Source organism: Schistocerca gregaria, chromosome 3 (genome assembly GCF_023897955.1).
Source record: "Schistocerca gregaria isolate iqSchGreg1 chromosome 3, iqSchGreg1.2, whole genome shotgun sequence".
Taxonomy (NCBI): Eukaryota; Metazoa; Arthropoda; class Insecta; order Orthoptera; family Acrididae; genus Schistocerca; species Schistocerca gregaria.
Window position 1 is genome coordinate 578,927,865 of NC_064922.1, and position 23,054 is coordinate 578,950,918.

The following is a 23,054-nucleotide window of genomic DNA, read 5'->3' on the forward strand; positions in this document are numbered from 1 at the left end:
AGCGAGATGATGCAATGCAGCTCCCTGCCTGCTCTGATATCGTATCCCCCCACCCCACTTAGATTCTCCAGCAGAAAGTGACTTAGGGAAGTACACTACTGGCCATTAAAACTGCTACACTACGAAGATGACGTGCTACATAGACGAAATTTAGCCGACAGGAAGAAGATGCTGTGATATGCAAATGATTAGCTTTTCAGAGCATTCACAGAAGGTTGGCGCCAGTGGCGACACCTACAACGTGCTGACATGAGGAAAGTTTCCTACCGATTTCTCATACACAAACAGCAGTTGACCGCCGTTGCCTGGTGAAACGTTGTTGTGATGCCTCGTGTAAGCAGCAGAAATGCGTACTATCACGTTTCCGACTTTGATGAAGGTCGGATTGTAGCCTATCGCGATTGCGGTTTATCGTATCGCACCATTGCTGCTCCCGTTGGTCGAGATCCAGTGACTGTTAGCACAATATGGAATCGGTGGGTTCAGGAGGGTAACACGGAACGCCGTGCTGGATTCCAATGGCCTCGTATCACTAGCAGTCGAGATGACAGGCATCTTATCCGCATGGCTGTAACGGATCGTGCAGGCAAGTCTCGATCCCTGAGTCAACAGATGGGGACGTTTGCAAGACAACAACCGTCTGCACGAACAGTTGGACGACGTTTGCAGCAGCATGGACTATCAGCTCGGAGACCACGGCTGCGGTTACCCTTGACGCTGCATCACAGACAGGAGCGCCTGCGATGGTGTACTCAACAACGGATGAATCGAGGTCCTGTTTCAGCATCATGATGGTCCCACCCGTGTTTGGCGACATCGCGGCGAACGCACATTGCAAGCGTGTATTCGTCATCGCCATACTGGCGTATCACCCGGCATGATGGTATGGGGTGCCATTGGTTACACGTTTCGGTCACCTCTTGTTCGCATTGACGGCACTTTGAACAGTGGACGTTACATTTCAGATGTGTTACGACCCGTGGCTCTACCCCTCACTTGATCCCTGCGATACCCTACATTTCAGCAGGATAATGCACGACCGCATGTTGCAGGTCCTGTACGGGCCTTTCTGGATACAGTAAATGTTCGACTGTTCCCCTGACCAGCATATTCTCCAGATCTCTCACCAATTGAAAACGTCTGGTCAATGGTGGCCGAGCAAGTGACTCGTCACAATACGTCAGTCACTACTCTTGATCAACTGTGGTGTCGTGTTGAAGCTGCATGGGCAGCTGTACCTGTACAAGCCATCCAAGCTCTGTTTGACTCAATGCCGAGGCGTATCAAGGCCGTTATTACGGCCAGAGCTGGTTGTTCTGTGTACTGATTTCTCAGGATCTATGCACCCAAATTGCGTGAAAATGTAATCACATGTCAGTTCTAGTATATTTGTCCAATGAATACCCGTTTATCATCTGCATTTCTTCTGGGTGTAGCAATTTTAATGACCAGTAGTGTAATAACTCATAGGTCCAAGTGTCTTTTACGAATGATGTTTTCTTAGCAAACATGGTATCTTGAGTAAATGAAATTCTAACGCATCGATACAGTTTTAGGATCAATTGGTAAAAACGTTCTTCCAACAGGGCTTTCATATTTCAAGAGTTTTACAAGATCTCCCTTCGTCTAAGTGGTACAGCAAACGGTAGCTCGCTGCACTGTCAATGTAATCCTTACAGCATAAGTCCTGCGAGCTGAATTAGCCCTTAATTCTGGGTGGAGTCTCCACGACAGCCGCTCGATACATTGTTTGCGGTGGCGTCTCGCCCCTCCTTTCACTGATGGCCTCAGTTATCTGGTTGATACAGCCGTGCCAAGCCTTGTCCTCAAACGGTGGTGATCTTCCATATGTGGCAACTATCTACCTGCTTCTGCCATAAGGATCAACTCTCGTGTCGCTTTCGCGCACTGCTGCCCCCACCTAGAGATGTTGCAACTGGTCGTCCTTGACCCTGTTTCGCTACATGAATATTCTAAATCTTTGCACGGTTCAGGATAGTGTAAAACAAACCATTACAACCTCGGTTTGTGATAAAGTAGTACGAGAGCTCACTAGAAAAACAAAGAGTACTGTTTGAATTTGCCTCCCTGAGTTCTCTACCAACGACATAGGTTATCTCTGATCTTAGTGACACCCATACTACTATTTCCCTGCGTGCTGCTTGAAATATTTAGAGAAACCTGTTTTTGGACCCTTCAGTAGTATTACACACTATTTAGTAACTTCCGAAAAAAAAATTGTCTCAGAATGAAGAAGAACCGTTACAAACGTCGTCGGCTTGTGCACATAGGCAATGCATCGGCTTTGGAGACCCACTCGCTTGACTGTTTAATAGACACGAGAATGGATTCTTTGGCTCTTGAATACCGGTTGACGTTCTCAAATGTAGTCAAGTTTTACCTCGAGCACCAAAGACCTTTGAACACTACGACTCCCTGGCCGATATTCATAATGGAGACCATAAGTACAATAAAGAAACATGGGAAAAAAATTAAAGTGATCTATGAGTAGCATCTTCGACATCCAATCTTAAGGCTCTGGGGCCCATGTTCGATACCAGTCACCAATTATCACCAATGGAGTCCGATGAGTTCTGGTAAAAGAAGTCACTGTCATTCCATGAACAGCGTTATCAAATAGGGCGGAGGGGCAGACAGAGATTCAGGGCAGCGTCGTGTCCGTGGGATGAGCAACTACCTCCAAAGGTGAACGAATCGGCAATGATCAATGGTATGACGATGTAGAAGCCAAACCTTTGCACTATAGACATATTTGAAAAAGCGTCATAAGTAATCGTCCATCGGGAAAACATTCGGCCCCCATTCATATATTTGAGCTGAGAGTTGCCAAGGGAAGCTGAGCGTGATAAAAATGCTATAAAGACAACAAAAGTTTGACATTTGAAACATCGAGTTATGAATGCGATAGAGAATCTGTAAAATCTGGAAATGGAAATGAAAAGCCACACTATATAGTAGAAATCAGAAAAGTGAAAAGGAAACAACGTAAGGATTTCTGGTCAAACGAATATAGCATAATATAATCGAAAACATAAAATGTTTAATGACCATATATAGAATTTGTTACGAATACGGATGTAGGGCAAATAGTGTGTTAATGCCAATAATTCAATGATAGTATTATCGACAGCAAGTTAACAATCAGGCAAAACTTTAATGACCATATATAGAATTTGTTACGAATACGGATGTAGGGCAAATAGTGTGTTAATGCCAATAATTCAATGATAGTATTATCGACAGCAAGTTAACAATCAGGCAAAAGTTTTATTGCTGCTAACACGGAACTTTTTTTTGAATTCTGTATTTTGATTTGATGACAACAGTATCCAAACCTCGTAATACATTAAAATGTATTACTTGTACGCAGACACTGTTAGGGAGTTTATTTATTCTTTTAGCATGAATCCACATTGGAGGAAGCCCTGGTGGACCTCATAAAATCACACAAAACACTGAAGACGCTGTGGGGCGGCGGGTTACTAATAATAATTACATTAATATATATAATCAGTCGTAAGTTACAGGAGAAAATATTTGAAATCTTAGAATATTGTTGAATTGCTGTAAATATTAGAATATTGTTCGCCGTCTTTTACGAGAGCCTGTAAACGATTTCTATGGTCAGCCAAAAAGTGATAGAGAACATACTGACCATAGCTCCCAGTCAGCAAGTCCACATTGTCGTCCAGCCCACTGAAAGAAGTGTTTCTGTTCTCTGTTCGCTCCGTAGGATCAGGGCTATGATCACAAATGAAGATTTTGAGTTCTAACTGATAGATTTAATAGGTAAAGTTTCACACGCTCAACATTGCAATGTTCATTGCGTTAATACTGACAATAAATGTCTCTCACCTAAACAGCACTATAAGCAATTTAGAGGCGACCTCTACGGTAAGTTCCTGTCTTTCGCCCTGACTTCTCATAAACAAAATAATGGAGCCACAAAAGTGGAAAATAATTGTCACCAATTACCACGTGGATTTTGTTAACATTACGGGCGGCACACTAACAGTTACTTTTGCAAAATCAAAGCGATCCAGGACGGTGTACAGTCTTCACAAGTTCACTTTCCATTACTGAAAATATGCATTTAGTAACAGCCTGTCTCCGAGGTCATCCGAGGCAGCGTTAACTCCGGCGTTTTTTGCTGTGGTGGTAGTGGCACCGTTTATTTAATCTTTTGGGGACAGAATCGTGAATCATCGAACTTAAAAGTTTGCCAATCCGCCGCCATAAGTGGGATTCTGTGCCTCATTGGGTTGAGGCTTTGTTTTCTTTTCATTCATTCGTTTTCTAGCGTTGTTGTCACTAGGTCAATATTCCAATGTTGTCTTGGTTTAACTTATATCTAAGATTACTTACTTAGATGGCCTAGACTTCTAGGTTGTGTTTGTGGATAGCCTATTTTACTTGATTGTACATCATGAATTTATCCTATATCTTACTGATCTAATAGGTTTTTGGTTAGCCTATTCTAATAGTTTTTACCATGCCATGAATGTATCCTACATCTTACTGATCTAATATGGTTTTTAGTAAGCCTGTTCTAATTGGCTTATCACCATGAGTCTTAGCCTATCGTAGGTGGTGATTTTCTAAGGGAGCGAGGTATCTTTTGCTGTTGATGGGCACGAATCTACATTGCTGGCTCTACGACGCTTCGTGGAACTCTCTGTTTGTGCCATGTTCTTGGTTGGATTGTTCCGATGTTTTGCAGGTGTCTGCTGTTGTCTCTGTATATATCCAGCTTTTCACAGACCGTTGTGGCTAACTTTTTTATTGTTGTTTCTCCAGTGTCATCTCCAGGGCTTCATGGAGGGTTTTGGTCCACAGGGAAGCGTCTAGGATCCATCGAAGGAGTTTGTTCTATATTGTCAGCAGTTCATACCTTTTGGTTCTGCTCGCTGTTCCCCATGATGTGCAACTGTAGGTCATGGTTGGGAGGACAGTTGTTTTGTTGAGGGTCCTTTCGGTTTCCTGTCTCATATTTTTGCTTTTAAAGATTGAAAATATGGCTTTAGCAACGTTGAGCGCTTTAGACTCTTTTCATTGAGGTGCTGGTGGTAATTCACTTACCTGTCTACTGCGACACCTAGATTCTTGACTTCATTCCTCCAGGGCAATTCTTGTGCATTCAGGTGTAGCCGTTCTAGGTGTGCAGGTCTTTTTCTAGTGAAATTTCTGCGTTGAGTGATAGCTTGTTGTGGCGGCACCACTTTTCACTGTGCTGAGTTGCCGTTGGATTTTTCTGATATTCACCAGGTGTCATTTGCGCCTCTCGAACTGTATTTACATATGTGGCGTAGCGGACGGCCAAGGGAACACCTGCTGTCATCTGTCCTACGCCCACGGTAGCAGCCTCCAAACGGCCGCTTTCTCGGAAACACAATATTTTATAACACTGTTGTGTATTAATTTAGAATCTTCGTAATTTTTGTATGCATGTAGTTAAGTTGGTTAAAATCAAAGAAAAAGGTTTAGCTCGGCTGCATTTAAATTTTGCCTTCTAGAATTTTCAGAACGGAGCTGACTGTAGAATACGAACTACAACTTTAAGAGATCTTGTATTTGTTATTATTTACTACTACAACTTTAAGAGATCTTGTATTTGTTATTATTTACATTCAGGGTTTGAAACTTGTTATAGCTCTATTATTTAATAGAATTCATCACGTCCTGTAACCAAAACTTTCTAGCATTAACATAACAGCTATAAATAAGGACACTTTACTTCCAAATTTAGTTTTCTGCAAATTACTCGAAAACCAGTAGAGGTAGCTCAATGGGGTAACATAATTAATGTTTTTATGTTGAACGGAAGCTTCATACAAATTTTCAAATTTCTAAGTCTAATATTTAGCGCCTTCGATTTTTCTTAAAAACGCGGATTCTGACCAAAATATTTCTTTAATCACGCTGAGACTTGTGCCAGTTAATACTGACATACATCTGCTCGTTATGACCAGTTTTTAACGCCACTTATTTTTTCATAAAACGGTGTATTTAAGGAAAAATATTGATGTGATCATTCTGAGATTTGAAAGTTTACAAATTAATATATTAAAGCACATGGTATCAAAGCTTTGTGGTGACTTGGCGCTATTATCGGTAAATTGGGGTAATTCTTGGCACACTGGCTCGCCTCTGTAACTCTCTAAAGATACAGCTCTTGTTTCCCCACAACCCAAAAAAAGAGCTGGCCAGAGTGGCCGGGCGGTTCTAGGCGCTGCAGTCTGGAACCGCGCGACCGCTGCGGTCGCAGGTTCGAATCCTGCCTCGGGCATGGAAGTGTGTGATGCTCTTAGGTTAGTTACGTTTAAGTAGTTCTATGTTCTAGGCGACCGATGACCTCAGAAGTTAAGTCCCATATCGCTCAGAGCCATTTGAACTATTTGAACCAAAAAAAGAAAAAAAAGATCAAATCATGATACAAGCTTGCGACAATGACATCGAAGACGAACTTGGCTGTTCCACAGTTAATCCATGGCCCAACATTGTTGATTAACAAGTTTTTACGGCTCTGTTCAACCTGTTCCTTACGCATTAGAGTTATGTGTGAAATTCATAAACGCAGACTTCTAGATAGGTCGTTTACAGTCTTGCGAAGTACCTGTAACAGACAATGAGAGCTTGGAGTGGAAACCATGGAAATATCCGTCTGCATAAGACCTCGGAAATTTACTGTGAAATAATGTACTCCTAGCTCTTCAATCTCCAGAGTTAAATTTACTGTGACACTGTAATAACCTAATTTCTAACTATTTAACTACTGCGGTAACAGTGGCCAACACCAACGCCTGTAGTACAGGTGGAATGTGCCAGAAGAGACATAAGCATGTAACATATCTGTGTGGATCAGTAACATAATATATTATGTGGTTGTCTTAATCGCAAAGTTTACGAGCGGAGTTACTGGTTTCGGTAGACAATAGCCTTCTACAAAATCTCTCATCTGCTATACAGAAACTGCTTGTTGCAGTGAATCAGAATGACAGATTCTGAGATTGGCGATCGTATACCTAAACCGCTAATTCTGTTCAAAATCTTTGCGACCACGACAATTTAATAAAAAATGTACATCATATGATGGCTCTCCAAATTGCCATAGGACGTCAAAGTCTACTCATTGTACATTAATTAGGTCACAAACATAGTATTTACGAGAGTCACAGTGGAAAAGACACGTTTGTGAACATGAGTAAGTACCTGTTTGCAATGACATCTACTGCTTCCACAAAAAAAGTTTTCACGGTATGTAATGGGAATTTAGAAACCATGCTTCTTTGTCTGAAGACCTCCAGTCTCTCGTCGTCGTCATCCTACAACTACACGTACACAGATACTCTATAAGCCACCGTGTGTTGCGTGGGGACGTTTCCCTGTACCACTACTAGTTACTCTATTTCCTGTTCCACACGCAAATAGAGCGAGGGAAAAACGACTGCCTATATGCCACCGTATGAGCCCTAATTTCTATATTATCCTCTGGTACTTTCCCGCAATGTATGTTGGCAGCTTATAATCGTCCGGCAGTCAGCTTCAAATTTTCTCAACAGCGTTTCTCGAAAAGAGCTGTACTCAGGGATAGGTTATACCAGCGTCCTGTATGCGATCTCCTTTATAGGTGAACAACTCTTCCGTAAAATTCTCGCAATAAACCGAAGTGGACCATTCGAATTCACTGCCACAGTTCTGACATGCTTGCTCAATTTCATATCGCTTTGCAGATATTTAAACGACGTGACTGTGTCAAGCAGTTCGCTAGTAATACTATAACCGAACTTCTTAGTAATCCGCATGATCTTACATTTTTACAAATTTAGAGCCAGCTGCCTTTCATAACACTCACTAGAAATTTTGTCTGAGTTGTCTTGTATCTTCTTACAGTCACTCAACTTCTAAACCTTACCGTACACCACAGCATCATCAGCAAACAACCGCAAATTGCTGCCCATCCTGTCCGCCAAATCATTTATGTATATAGAGAACAACAGCGATCCTGCACATTTCCATGGAACACTCCTGAACATACCGTTGTCTCAGACGAACATTCGCCGTCGAGGACAACATACTGGGTTGTATTACTTAAGAAGTCTTCTAGCCACTCACATATCTCAAATTATTCCATATGCTCGTACCTTTGTTAACAGCCTGCAATGGGGCACCGTGTCAAATACTTTCCGAAAATCTAGAAATCTGTCTATCGCCCTTCATCCATATTTCGCAATATATCATGTGAGAAAAGGGCAAGCTGAGTTTCCCACAAGCGATGATTCGTAGACATACGCTTCCCAGCCTCAAGAAAGTTTATTATGTTCGAACTGTAAATAAATTCAAGAATTCTGCAACAAACCGAAGTTAGGGGTAATGATCTGTAATTTTACGGGTCCGTTCTTTTATTTTTCTTGTACACTGGAGTCACCTGCACTTGTTTCCAGTCTCTTAGGACTCTGTCGTGGGCGAGAAATTCACGTTAAATGCAGGCTAGGTAAGGAGCCAATGTTGTAGTGTACTCTTTGTAAAACTAAATTGGGATTCCATCCGGACTTGGTGAATCACTTCCTTTCAAATCTTTCAATTGTCTCTGTACGTCAGGGATGCTTAGTACCTGCCGACCATACAGGAGTCCGTCCGATGGTCAAATGACGGTATTTTGTACAATTCTCCTGTATGAATGATTCCTTGCAGTTTAAATTTAACTGACTGGAGCCCGTTTCCAAATATCTCCACGCATTACGGACTTACCAATATGCTCGTCCTTTAGGTTGCAGTCTTTGTCGTTTCTTATTTCTTGGTATCTAGCAAAGAACTTCCTTCGTTTGCCGTCCTTTCATCTAGCTATATCTTCCTCTCAGATTCATGTCCTCTTTATTACACAAACGTGTGTATTCCACTGTAGTATGATTCCTGAACTATGTACTCGTATTTTTTTTTCTTGCCTCTTCTAATAAATCTCATAAATACTCCTATCTCTCCATTACTCCATTACTCGATTTGAAAGTTTTTCGCCTTTGAAGTCCAAGACACACTGTAGGTGTTACACATTTACCGTAAACTGTCCGTTTCGGACTCACTGGAAGCTTGATTTTGAAAGCGCTATTTATACTATTTTCTCCCATAACATAGCTTCCCTTTCTCATCTCTTCTAAAGTTTTAAGGTATTGTAACGAGAATGATTTTCATCCTTATTCACTCACTTTATTAAATCTTGAGTTTCGTTACATATTTACTATCATCATTAGAGTGGAAGAGAAGACAGAGAGATGATCCAGGGTCAATTAAAACTTGTTTGGCGTGTCAAATGGGATCGCTTCGTCTTTATTCCTCGCTGGAATGGTACTGGTAACTTCTACATTGCAGTAGCAGCTAGCAGTAGCAACAACTTGTCCGCAGCTTGTTTTCTCATTGTGCGAGCCATTAAACACCAGGGTGTAATATTACCAAGATCGTATGCCACCCAGTTAGCATTTGGCCTTGACACACATATCCGCTCGTCCAGGCCTCAAGCAGACATGTAAGCTCATTTTCAGTTTCTCTGATGTCTCGTAAAAGTATAAGCTCTTTGTGGAGAAATATTCAACCAGTGTGAGGATAAGAAATACATAGAAAGTGTTATTGGTTTGGGTATTGCTAATGCTGTAACTTTTGAGTGTTACACAATTTGAACTTTAGTTTCAATAATTTGGAAGAAGACGTTATTATTGGTTTGAATTTGCAAATATATTGTAACTTCTGAGTGACACACAATTTAATCTTTAGTCTTAATAGCGTGGGAGAAGATATTCTGACAATATTGCCTTACGAGACTTAATCGTGGCACCACTTTCGTAACAATGTGCAGTTTCCTTTCATTTATTAAGAACATTTTCTCTTAAACAAGCCTGCCGGTGTGGCCGTGCGGCTATAGGCGCTTCAGTCTGCAACCGCGTGGCCGCTACGGTCGCAGGCACGAATCCTGCCTCGGGCATGGGTGTGTGTGATGTCCTTAGGTTAGTTAGGTTTACGTAGTTCTAAGTTCTAGGGGACTGATGACCTCACATGTTAAGTCCCATAGTGCTCAGAGCCATTTGAACCATTTTTCTTAAACAAGTAAATTTTCTTCACACGTAGCAAACTTAAGAATTATGAATCGAAAACGAAACTCCAGTCTTCAGTTTGGAAAATTCCTTGTTGCGTCTAGTCAGGTCTACCAGAATGGCGCGTAACAAGACTAGCTACTGACTTCATTAACAACTAAATTGTTTCTTTGTCACTGCTATCGAATAATTAAAATAGAGTTTATCAAGCTTTGGGATATTACAGACCACACTGCGTACTTTTCAGCTTGGATTTCTTGTTCGAATAAGAGTATTGTAATCTCTGTGTCGTTATTTTTTTTCTAACTTTGTGCTCCAGTTTATTCCCAACAGTTGTAGGTACTTCATGGTGGATGGTGACATGCACGGAACTTGCTAAAATCGATATTTTTTTCAAACGAACCTTGAGAACGTGCAAACTGAATCTAGTCACTTCTTCATGGAATAGTGCTTAGACACACGCTTTCCAGAAAATCAATATAATATCGATATTAATTGCTAACGGAGTGGGACGAAACCATGTGGGCTGACAGGTACTAAATGGATTTAAATACAAGCACGCTGTCGCCAGTGTTTGATGTATAATTTCTCGAGATGGTAGTCATATAATCCGCACACGAGCTCCACATGACATTCGAGCGACGCCGCACTGAATTTTGAACACTGGTTACTTTATCAGTTGATGAGACAACCTGAATCTAAAGCGAATATATGCTTTCTCTTTCTCGATTTTCCGATGTAGATAATCCATGTTAAAGGTACCAAGTCTTCCAAGGGCCACTGAAAGCCCGTCGGAGAAGTTTATCAGGAGAATTTTGATACAAAGGAAATTGTCAGCAATAGATTGGTGCAACCTCACTTTTGAACGTTTGGCAAAATATTGCCTGAACGTCTGTTGGATTTTGTACGTTCACAGCAACAAAGAACACTCAAAAATGGCTCTGAGCACTATGGGACTTAACATCGGAGGTCATCAGTCCCCTAGAACTTAGAACTACTTAAACCTAACTAACCTAAGGACATCACACACATCCATGCCCGAGGCAGGATTCGAAACTGCGACCGTAGCTGTCGCGCGGTTCCAGACTGAAGCGCCTAGAACCGCTCGGCCACCCCGGCCGGATAAGAACACTCATAACATATTACGTCCCATCTATGATTTGGAACTGAAGTCAGGTAATGTAATAAGCCTTCCAAAGTGTACATCGCGTACTGTAACTGTTCCAGTATGACTGCCACTTCAATGGTTCCTAAAGAGGCAAAGTATGACACTGCGCCTTGTGTCACGATTGATAATGCTCAATGCTCATTGCCTAGACTTTCAATGCACGGTAACCATTACGGGCTATTAATTTAGGGAACTCGAGTTAGAGCCCAACAAATCTTTCATGTCGAAATACTGTCGGCAGCAGTCGTAATAGCCTGTTCGGGTAATGGCCTTTTGGAAAGATGTCGGAGGAGTGAAAAGAGGTTCATGGGACTCACTGTCTTTGAGGTAAGAAACTGTTCATAAAGTTGCAAAAGTCTCCCATCATTTATACAAAAAGTGTAAGAGGCAAGGTAAAGTATTACGCTGAAGTCGCGACATATATCAGCGAGACAGTGTGCTCAAACGTCGTCTCACGGTGTTGCACATAAACTTGAACGTCTTCAGAGGGAGATCGACATCCTGGAATTGGACACGCTAAGGATATACGAAGTAAACTCGAAAGAGATGAAATTTTGTCATCCCCGTATTCAGAGAGATCTCCTGTTCAAAATGGTTCAAATGGCTCTGAGCACTATGGGACTTAACTTCTGAGGTCATCAGTCCCTAGACCTTAGAACTACTTAAACCTAACTAAGGACATCACACACATCCATGCCCGAGGCAGGATTCGAACCTGCGACCGTAGCGGTCTCGCGGTTCCAGACTGTAGCGCCTAGAATCGCTCGGCCACCCCGGCCGGCGCTAGGACTAACAGCTGTGACAAACATTCATTTTCTATGGGTCTCTGAGACTAGACAAAATTCTAATGGTTTGTCATTTCCGAGAATGATTTTCAGAGACAGAGTGGTTTCGCCCGTCTCGAGCGTAGATGAGATCCTAATAGTTTCTCATTGCCGACATTGATTTTGAGGGATAGTGTGGTTTCGCCTGTCTCTCTCTGTAGATCTGTCCATCTTTTCCAGCTTCGCTGTACGTGGGACTTTCAGCGTAACATGGTTGGGCTCTGAAATGTAATAAAATCAACTTTAGTTAGATCTGCAACATTCCACATCAAATCCGTCTGTTATATCAACAGCCGAGCCCCTCGTTCCAATACCTAGACACCCGAAGAGCCTAATACCATATACTCGTACGTCTTTCCATCCTCCAGCTAAAATACCACTAACGCGCGTTCACTCTCACAGAGCCCATCGCACGTAATTAGCAACACTCACTCCAGCACTTTACATCTGACTATAGAGATCCATCTTATCATCGCTTTTTTTAATCTCTGGGGCATAGATAACGTCCTAGATCCAGTCCGTTCCACGTCCGTAAGTCAATATGCCGATTGTATTATCCATCTTGTCGTTCAGACCACTCTCTAGCTACCACTCGCCCAAACAATATCTTCAACTACTCCAAAAAACTTCACCTGCTAATTTAGTTCTGTACGTCTCCATGAACCTCACTAACTGACCTATACGTAACAGATGAGAACCATCTAATCAACCTAATTGGCAAGCGAGCAGCCTCTACACGTCATCACCGACTTCGTCCAGATTTATAGTGTATGTAGGGCTGGCCAGAACTGAAAGTGACAGAAATGAGAGCTCCAGATGGCCAAGCGTTTAGTAGAAAACCATTTTCCGTGCCGATTAGGTGAGGCACAAGCCATTTCAGTTAGGGTTGAGTTCAGGCAGCCGTTGGAGCAGCGGTAATAGTGGGTCACGGAAATCAGAGGTTTGAGGATCGAGTTTCTGTAGGAGTTATTTTAAGTTTTTACGTAGCCAAAGAAAAATTTGAGATCGTAAATAAATTTCAGAAAGGGATTTACAGCTGCTTAAAGTTTCTATAGAAAAACAAATAAAAGGTTATCTCTCATCGCAGCAAACTAAGCGTAACACATCATTTCGCCAAATATTCGTGAGGGTAGGTGGTGACGTAGAATGGAATGCATTTTTATGCTGTCTTCTCGTGATGTTTTTTGCTCTCTCGATGAGATAAAAGTATTTTTGTTGTTTTTTGTTCTAATTATTTATTGACGATAAAAGTAGACCTTTTAGTGTGCCACTAGCGGAGTGCATTAACTCTGCGTGTTGACAGTCCTCCTACATGTCGAAGAGCATTATTTAGATTTATTTGCATTGTAAGTAACGTAAAAATAGAAAAAAAATCACATAGGGATCCCCCTCCCAGAATCCTCAGATTACTGTTCTGGACTCTTTCCGCTGCGTCAAACGCTATGTGGAATCTACACTAAAATAAATGGCACATGAATCAGCCGCTTCATGCCAAAAATGCTATTTCTTCTAAACGCTTGGCCATCTGTAACTGCCAGTCTTGCCATTTTAATTTCTAGTCAAGCCTTGGATGTATCATAAATTTGTGTGAAATTGGTGATGACATGTAGGTGCTGTCCCACTGTGTGAAAATAATATAATTAGAAGTAACACGCAATGAAAACCTAACTTTCAATCTCCGTTTACCAAACATCCCAAAGGGACTGTACAATAGGCTTACTGACCAACCATGGGGACTAAACCTTATGACCATCTTCCAAAATAAAAGGCATTTAGGGGACCCACCCACACTGTAGTACTTCGCAACCCAACGTTCAAGACAAAAGAGATAGACTTAGGCCACACCTGGACAAATTGATACTTCCTGAAAGAAACAATACATGTAAATACGGTCTAACTGAAGTGTCTGCTTCACTCTGAAATCAGTATCCGGCAACAGACGGATACCACGGTGCTCCGAGTGCCTGAGGCATTTGAGCGAAGGCTTAAAGGCTTTCCCATTACAAAAGAAGATGGAAAACAAAGAGGCACTTAAAATAATTCTCAGCTCTCTTCACAAGAACATCAAGTAAGTGAGGAACCAGGCAACCAGCAACTAATGTTGGGAAGCACCACAACAGAGTCCAGCTTGAGGACGGAGTTCCCGTGTTATACGCCAGCCGCGATCAGGCACTTCGTGACTTGAAACATCAGAGACTTTGGCACTCTGTCCAAAGACTAGGAGCATCAGTTCCCCAGCATTGAAGATAATGAATAAAACTCTCCAGCAGGGGCAGTCTTCAGGACTGAGTTGCATCGTTTTCGTCAGATGGATCAGTGAGTGAGTGAGAAGAGCTAGAAGAATGGTTCAAATGGTTCAAATGGCTCGGAGCACTATGAGACTTAACATCTATGGTCATCAGTCCCTAGAACTTAGAACTACTTAAACATAACCAACCTAAGGACATCATACAACACCCAGTCATCACGAGGCAGAGAAAATCCCTAACCCCGCCGGGAACCGAACCCGGGAACCCGGGCGTGGGGAGCGAGAACGCTACCGCACGACCACGAGCTGCGGACAGCTAGATGAATAAACCAGTCGGAGATTTAAGAAATCTTTCGGAGATCATTTGGAGTTCACACCGTGGCACTCTGATTAAGAGATGATTAGAAGTAAACTTCTAGGTCACTACAGATGCAGACGGTCCTTTCAGGAGATTTGCATGCATCATGCTAGGTCATTTGCACGCTATTTTGCATAAACCTTTCTAATTTTGCTTTCTGGAGGGATGTCAGTATATTGTTAACTGGGGGTTCAGACATTGTGTATCCCTTAACCCATTTTGATGTCCGCTGTCACTTTGTGGCATTCTCGTTTTCCACTCCACGCCGGACGATCTTCTTTATTCTCTGATGCGTGAATTATTAACAATCCGATTACTTTTCCTGCTTCTGATCTCAGCTTCCAAATGCATCATTGACACCAACTCTGCAAGCTAATCAGTACACAATATATATGCCCTGCCTACCGACAAAACCACCACACGCCTCTGGAGAAGAATTAGGCAGGGAGCTTGAGATAACAAACAAGTTAAGCTACTCGGAGAGCTGCATTAAATGCCAGGGCACGTTATGATGAGAAGTGCCGGCAGTCAGCCAACATTCATTGGACAACACGAGAGAGCCAACAGGAGGTCGATTCGCCGGCCGCGGTGGTCTCGCGGTTCTAGGTGCTCAGTCCGGAGCCGCGCGACTGCTACGGTCGCAGATTCGATTCCTGCCTCGGGCATGGATGTGTGTGATGTCCTTAGGTTAGTTAGGTTTAAGTAGTTCTAAGTTCTAGGGGACTGACGACCACAGATGTTAAGTCCCATAGTGCTCAGAGCCATTTGAACCATTTTCTTTGAGGTCGATTCATCCTGCCAACAGCTAACATTAGCTGCCCACGCATACATGTAACACAGTGTTAAATTGCCCCCTATATTCCCAATTACTGAGTTATGTCCAACCCAGTCAAATACGTCCTTATTCTATTCTTTTACTAGTGACTTGTGAAACATTGCAATACACTGCTTGACAGTTGCAAAGGAACAACTGACACTTGCTAAGAAACAGCTGCCATTACCTAAGGAGCAACCAACAATTGCTACAGGCCACCCGATCAGTCTTAGTAAAATGGAGTGTAGAGAGCCGGACTTTTCAACTGCAGCAAAGCCTGTGCACGAACGCTCTGTACGCATTCGGCAGTTAATGCAGTGCAGTGTTTGATACAGTTTGGTGAACTGCGACATCACGTGTGGTACAGCAACATGTCTCCAAGATATCTCTTGAGTGCTTACGATCGTGGACGAGCAGCTGCGCGACTCTGAAAGGGTCAAAGCATTAATACTGTAGTCACAGTAATGGGTGTGTCCGGGCGTGTCCAAAAGCGTCATCTCGCGATAAAAAACGCCGCTGGAGGCGAAAAAACTATGCAAAAGCATGCCAGAGGTCGCAGGTGGACCACCACACAACAAGGCGATCGGTACTCATATATAGTGGCGAAAACGAACATACATCTGACTACTAAGGCTTTCGTGGCTACTTGTTGATAAACTGCCTATTGGCTTCTGTCTCGGGTTCTTCAGCCAACGTTCATATAATGATTTTTCTGACGTTTCGCCAGCACGACTGGCTGGCATTGCCAAAGCTTCACCCTCCAGTTCACCACCGGCAATGGAGGATGAAGCTTTGACAATGCCAGCCACTCGTGCTGGCGAAACGTCAGAAAAATCATTAGATGAACGTCGGCCGAAGAACCCGAGACAGAAGCCAATAGGCAGTTTGCATACATCTGACTCCTAAGCAGATCGCTGCAGGCCTTCCAACCGTTACTAGTACACGCTCTCCGCCAGAACCATTTCATGGCGATTAAATAAGGCTGGTTTGTATGCTCGGAATCCTGTTAATTGCACACCACTTCAAACACGCTATCGTCGATAAAGAATTAGTGGGTGTAGGGAGCACGTTGTTTGCGGTCAGCAACAGCGGTCCAGAGTGATGTTCTTCGACGAATCCCGCTTCACCGTGGCAAATGATTCTCACCACCAATTAGTGGAGAGAGAGATGGGAGCACGTTACACACCACAGACTATCCATGAACGTCATCGGTATGCTCTAAGCGTTAAAATGTGGGCAAGCACTATGCACAGTGGCCGAACACAGCTGCATATCTTTGCGCGAGGTCACTCCGTATCAGGTGGGACTGACGGATGACATCGAAAAAGTTCGAAGAAGGGCAGCTAGTTTCGTATTATCGCGAAATAGGGGAGATAGTGCCAGAGACATGATACGTGAATTGCTACCAGGCACTTTATTGTGAAAAGCAGATTAATCACGTAGACGTAGACGTCACAGGACAGTGGTAGCGCAGGGAGATTATTCTGGATCCTTTCCGTCTGTTAGGGATGGGGTAGGTTCGTACTTTCTCTTTATGGACGATATTTCCAGGCCACACATGGAAGCTGTGGTGTTGCACACAGTGCAAAGTGAAGATTCTGAGTGTGTGGAACGGCCTGCGTATTTCTCGCATCTAAATCCTTTACTGCATTCCTGGGATGCTCTTGGCAAACGTGTTTCTCAATAAACGCCTCCTTTCCAAACCGTTCAAGAACTGAAAATCGCCTTGAGAGAGACGTGGGACAATATCTCCCAAGAACTCAACAATTTGGTAGCCAGCATGAATAACAGGTGCAACATGTGAATTAACGCCCGAGGATGGCATACCCGTAATGAGTCCGATGTCGATCTTTATTTTGGGAGTCTGATCTGTGTCAAACATGAACGTTATTCATGTGGTGAATTCTCCACCATTTTTCGTTATAAGTATACCACTCCCCTCTGTTATGTACGTACTTTGTTTCATGTCGTCCATCATTGCCAGTGATTATTCCTATCCGACGATGTCTCTGTTCCTTAGTAACTCTCAAGCAGCGTAGTAACATTTCGGCTCATGGTGTGGAGCCATTTGCATTTCCGTTCGTCAGTTTACTACAACACTTATGAAAATGCTGCTTTGACCTCTGTTCCTCCTTCCAAATACTTGATGATATTCTTTCCTTTTAATTTTTGTACGCAGTTATAGTTTCCGTGCCTACCCTGTGTTACAGAGTTTTCATTGTTCCTGAAACATCTAGAACATCTTCACCTCTCCTCCTGTCAACGTGAATCCCACCATCTCATCATCTCTCTGCCCCTGAAAACCCTGTCTGTCGATAGCTTCCACATCAACACTCACCTCCTCCTACCACCAAACAATTCATACTCTTTCCAGAGCAATTTTAACTGGATCTACTCCCAGACTACGTAGTCATTCTTGAAATGGATACCCCACAAACTGTGGCACACTCTACATTTTGCATACCGTTCTGATATCACCTAGCTGCAATTATAACCACCTTCTGACACCTACATCACGTCACTCAGTACCTTCCCAATCTCACAGTAACGTGTTTAGCAGGAGCCCACTCCACCATCATTTCGAATAGACACACTACACATATCATTAGCACCTTGTCAACGATTAAATCAGGGTTATATTATTTAATATACTTACATGTCTTCGAAATATTTTTAAAATCAGTCTGAAGAGCGGTTACTTAGCTGTTGTCAGACAATTCTCAAACTGGGTGATATGGAAGGGGACGGAGAATACATAACAAATCGCGAATAAATGTAATTAGTAACTACTGTGAGCGTCTTCAAGGACAAAAATGAGGGATGTTTCCGAAGTGGAATGAAATTATTCTTTGAAAGCGTGCAGGCGGCAACTTTGCATTTTCTCTGTTGCTCTGTGTATTACTATTCTCTTCAGATTAAAAGAGTCAGATAACTTATTAACGATCTGATGCATCTCAGATTTGGTAACCGGTGTGTTTTGCGGTCTTGTGATATTCATGCTCTTCTAGAACTTTTATAGTACATCTGTTATCTGACACAAAATCTGGTAACACTGTAGTTATCTCTCTCTCTCTCTCTCTCTCTCTCTCTCTCTCTCTCTCTCTCTCTCTCTCTCTCTCTCTCTCTGTCTCTGTCTCTCTCTCTCTCTTTCTCTGTCTCTCTCTGTCTCTCTCTGTCTCTCTCTTTTTTTAACTAGATAGCTGTCTCAACGAATCTTCTTGAGTTTGCACAGTTGATCTCATATTAGTACTGCATGTTCCATTGATTTGTAAAACCATAAACACGTCGGAGGATGAAGTCATATAACTGTGGGCTTTAACGTAATGGAGATATGAGTATTGTAAAGAAAGAAATCTGAATGGAATATTTCAGCCATACATTATTAGTATAAATAATTGGACACCGAAGAGGTCTTGCCGAATAGGTCATACAAAATCAAATACGTTTTTTTTAAATAAGACAGATTTGTCATACACTGGGTTCAAAGGGAAAGCTAGCAGACAGAGCGATACAAATGTATCGAGTACAATTTGCTGTTCCCCGAAAAGTATCTTACGTTGTGCAACTGTACGGGCACCACTGCATCTACCGTATTTCTGCAGCATAAATGGATACGCCAGCACTTCAATGTCACAGGAGCAAGTAAATGATGAACTTCTACAAACTGAAATTAAAAAGGCAGGCGCTCCTCTTCGTTTCCATCTTCCTAGTTATTTGTGATGTAGAAGGAAAAAGTTTTACGCAGTTCAAGATTTAATTTCACGACAGAGCGATTAATTGAACTTTTAAAAAATCAAACTGCCGATATTCCAAAGTCTCGAGAGCAAATAAACTCACACATGAGTGGACAAGACGTACTAAACTTTCACCATGCTAATGATCATTAGCTGTCAGAATATTGTAACAAAAACAAAACTGTCGTACTTCTTTCACGTGTTCCCCCAAGGTAAATGACCTAAAAGACTGATCTTCGGTATCTTGGGTACAGCTGAATCTCTTCTTGAACTTATACTGAACTTCAGTGTTTCCTGTTTTGGACAGTGAGCCGATTGTCAGACGCTTTCATTCGTAAGCAGTGGAAGTTATTAAAACAGTATCTGCAATATACAGCAGATTTTTGTGAAACGAAGACAGGAGATAGTAAACGGTACAGGTCATCACATTTGCCTGAAACTGATTAAAAATAATGAATTACTATTATTACGTGTAAATTATACTTAGTGAATGTTTTGACCATAAATTATATCAACGTGCTTTTAAACTCAAATGTTAGTCATTAAAAGATTTTTCACAATTAAATGAGACGTCTCAGGATGTTAAGTGATCCTACAGACGATCTAAAATGAGTTGGTCGCTTAGTCTTTTTCTTTATAGAGTTCCAATAACAGATGATATTAATAAAGGTCCCCCAAATGACTTACGCACCGGTAAGGACAACAGTACATTCTACAACTTTTCGAAAGTCAAGGTTCACCGAGATTGTTGGTTCCTTATTGTTCCGGATTCCTTTTCTGAGAGGGGAGAACAATACTGGCTATTGAAAGTAATCGCACAATTATTTTTCTCGTTTGCTCTGAATACACCAGTAAGATCGTCTCTCTTTTCCCCTCATTACCAACACTCACTACTTTTGGCCGGCCTATTGCCAAACAACGTACCGAAAGGTCGATTGAGATATTCAGAGTAGCGGAGTTTTATTATGTACCGAAGAAAGTAGCTGGTCACTATGGCGAATGTACTTTTAAATCTTGAAGTCTTCTTATACGAAGGTTATCATTGTTTGTACAGTGATGACTAGTTTTGGCAAATTTGAATTTCAGTTTAAAAATCTGAAAATGCATAACATGTAAGTTACATGGAACATTGGACTTTAATATGTTATAAAAGTTAACAAAGAAAAAAGTAACAGAATCCCATGCAACATTAGAACTCGTAGTAGCGTCTACAACGACCGTTACATTGTGGACACTTGGTCGTAATCGGTAATACTGTTAGTATAAGATAATATGTAGGTGAATAAGTAGAAAAATATCCACTGTCATGAAAATGTATTAAACAGAGTGTTCATAACTGACATAACTCACAGAACAGATAATACTTTATAACGTTTCATGGCAATTAGAGAGATAAAGTCTACATCACGTGTTACTACTCGTTGATAGCAAGCATATTTAGCAAGTACCATGTTAGATAACACGTCCATGTTAACAGCTGGAGAGAGACTGACGTACAGGTTATAAACATATTTGAGGTGCTTGACTATGTCACCAGTTGGCAGTGTAATTTACATTAATATTTCTCTTATATAAATCAAAACACATACGAGCACACATACACCACCAATATCTGCTTTATAACAGCAACCAATGTTTGACAAAATTAAAAATGGTAAACGTTTTTATACAGGAAATTATAAAATGTAAAGTCATTATGTCACAGAACTGCATCTTCAGAGCACTAGAGAACGTCATTATAATTTTTGGTAGATCATATTTTGCCAAACCAAAAACATTGTAAAATAATAACATGAGATTACAGTGTTATTCGTAAGGAGTATTTAGACTTCATTGTACAGTTTGGTAGATCATAGGGATTACACATCGAAAAGCATGTGCTAAATTTGACATAATGTCAGACATGTGTGATAATAGTGTTCATGTCGTCTAGTTTACAATAAAATGTATGATGAAAGCCTATGAACATCAAAAATTGTTTTCATAACGAAAGGGATTAAAAATTACTTTCATAACATTGTACTAAGTGATGCTTTATATAAAATGTTGAAGTTTTGGTTAGGATTGTTCATAATTTCTGTTGGTTCTTATACTACTACAACCAATCGTAGGAATATGTTCCTATATTCATGAGAATTAATACATGCATTGTATTTTCATAAGTTCTGAGCATAGATAGCGCAATAGCAAAACCTAAAGTCATCATTATTAATTTTTGACAATAGCCAATACCTGGTCTTAATTTTTTAAAATTCAGCATGTTATGACCCATAACGAAAGCCACGTGTGCATACAATGTTTATATCTTAAATCGGCTGGATGAAAATGAGACACGACGCAGTCTAAGTTATAATTGCAGTACACAGCTTGTCCCTCTTAAGAGTCGTCGGACGCATTTTCGCTAGTGTTTAGGAATATATCTTAAACTTCGTTTCTGTAACCAGTTAGGATCAGCAAAAATAAATAAATAAATAAATAAATAAATGCACATCACGTCTTTCATGCGACGCCCAGCGTCAAAGGAAAGCACAGGTTTGTTTCCCGTTAGAAACTACACAATTTTTTTGAAATGAAATTTTACGTGCCAGTTCGACAGAGCAGTCCCATATTAGTCTTGTGAGTTGTTCGTCTTATCGATATGCCTTAACAGACATAGCACAACAAGAAGAATAACCAGCACTCCAGCAGCCATGGCACCGCCCTGGTCCGTTGCCGACTGCCGCCGCCATGCAGAAGCGCTGCTCGGCCGTTGACGGAATACTGGTTATTCTTCGTCTTTTACTGTCATATCGATGAAACGAATGTCATTTTAGGTTCACATGGGACCGCTTCCTTCTTTGTAACGGTAATACAGAGAATAAAATTTTGAAATATATTTATATATACGCCTTGAAATAAGTATAAAACTTTTGAGCAGTATTTCAAATAACACTTCAGTACATAGTTCGAAGCACTGTTGTAAAACAGCATGAAAACTATGATAGTTAGCTCGGCGTCTACGCTATACTTAGAGTGTATTAAGAGAATGTTAGTAATTTCGTTAGAGATAGGTGACACTGACGCTGTACCACTTCATCAGTAATTCTGTAACAGTTACTTTAACTGAATTCTGTTTGGTCATTTAATATCAAATCAGGCAACCTTTTATCACTGCTGTAAATCTGTATCTCTTCTAATAACTCTATTTTCTCCCTTTCAAGGCGTTATGGAGAACCTTCATATTATGTTGGACATTCGTGACTTTATGTGTAACCCAAACGCAGTTCTATTTTGGGTACTTCTTTGTTCGCGATATCATGTCGAAAAAGGAACCCTGCTCCGTCGGATGTAAACTCTCACAATTATCGCACTTTTATTTATATACGCTGGAACCAGTGAAATTATCTTTTCTGTTTTCGCCTATATTCTGGCCTAAATTTCCTGTTAGTGAGTTAGTAGTTCTGAAGTCGAATTTTATACTTAATTTGTGAAACCCATACTCAGTCTTAACTAAAATAGCCCTTTGTATGGCGTTGTGACAAACTTCGTTATACTTACCCTTAAGGTCTGTGTATGTTTTGTAAATAGGCCCGTCAATACAGGCCACTTGAGCATGTTTACTCTTACGTCTCACAACCAAGTCCGTCTACTGTGCTCTCTGCTCTGACGTCACACTCGCGTCCAGATGCAGCTCTCCTACACGAATCTTTGATCTCTACCAATAATATTGCTTCTCCTAACATTTTATAACGGAATTAACCTAGAATAAATACATAATAATACAAAATAATTTATGCGGGTTAGAGCAATATCATATTTCTTATTAACA

At 41.4% G+C, this 23,054-nt stretch overlaps 1 protein-coding gene across 1 annotated transcript in view; it reads left to right on the forward strand.

Moving 5' to 3' along the window:
- The window catches only part of LOC126355470 (uncharacterized), a 449,786-nt gene that overhangs the window by 44,324 nt on the left and 382,408 nt on the right, over positions 1–23,054 (forward strand). The window lies entirely within an intron of this gene.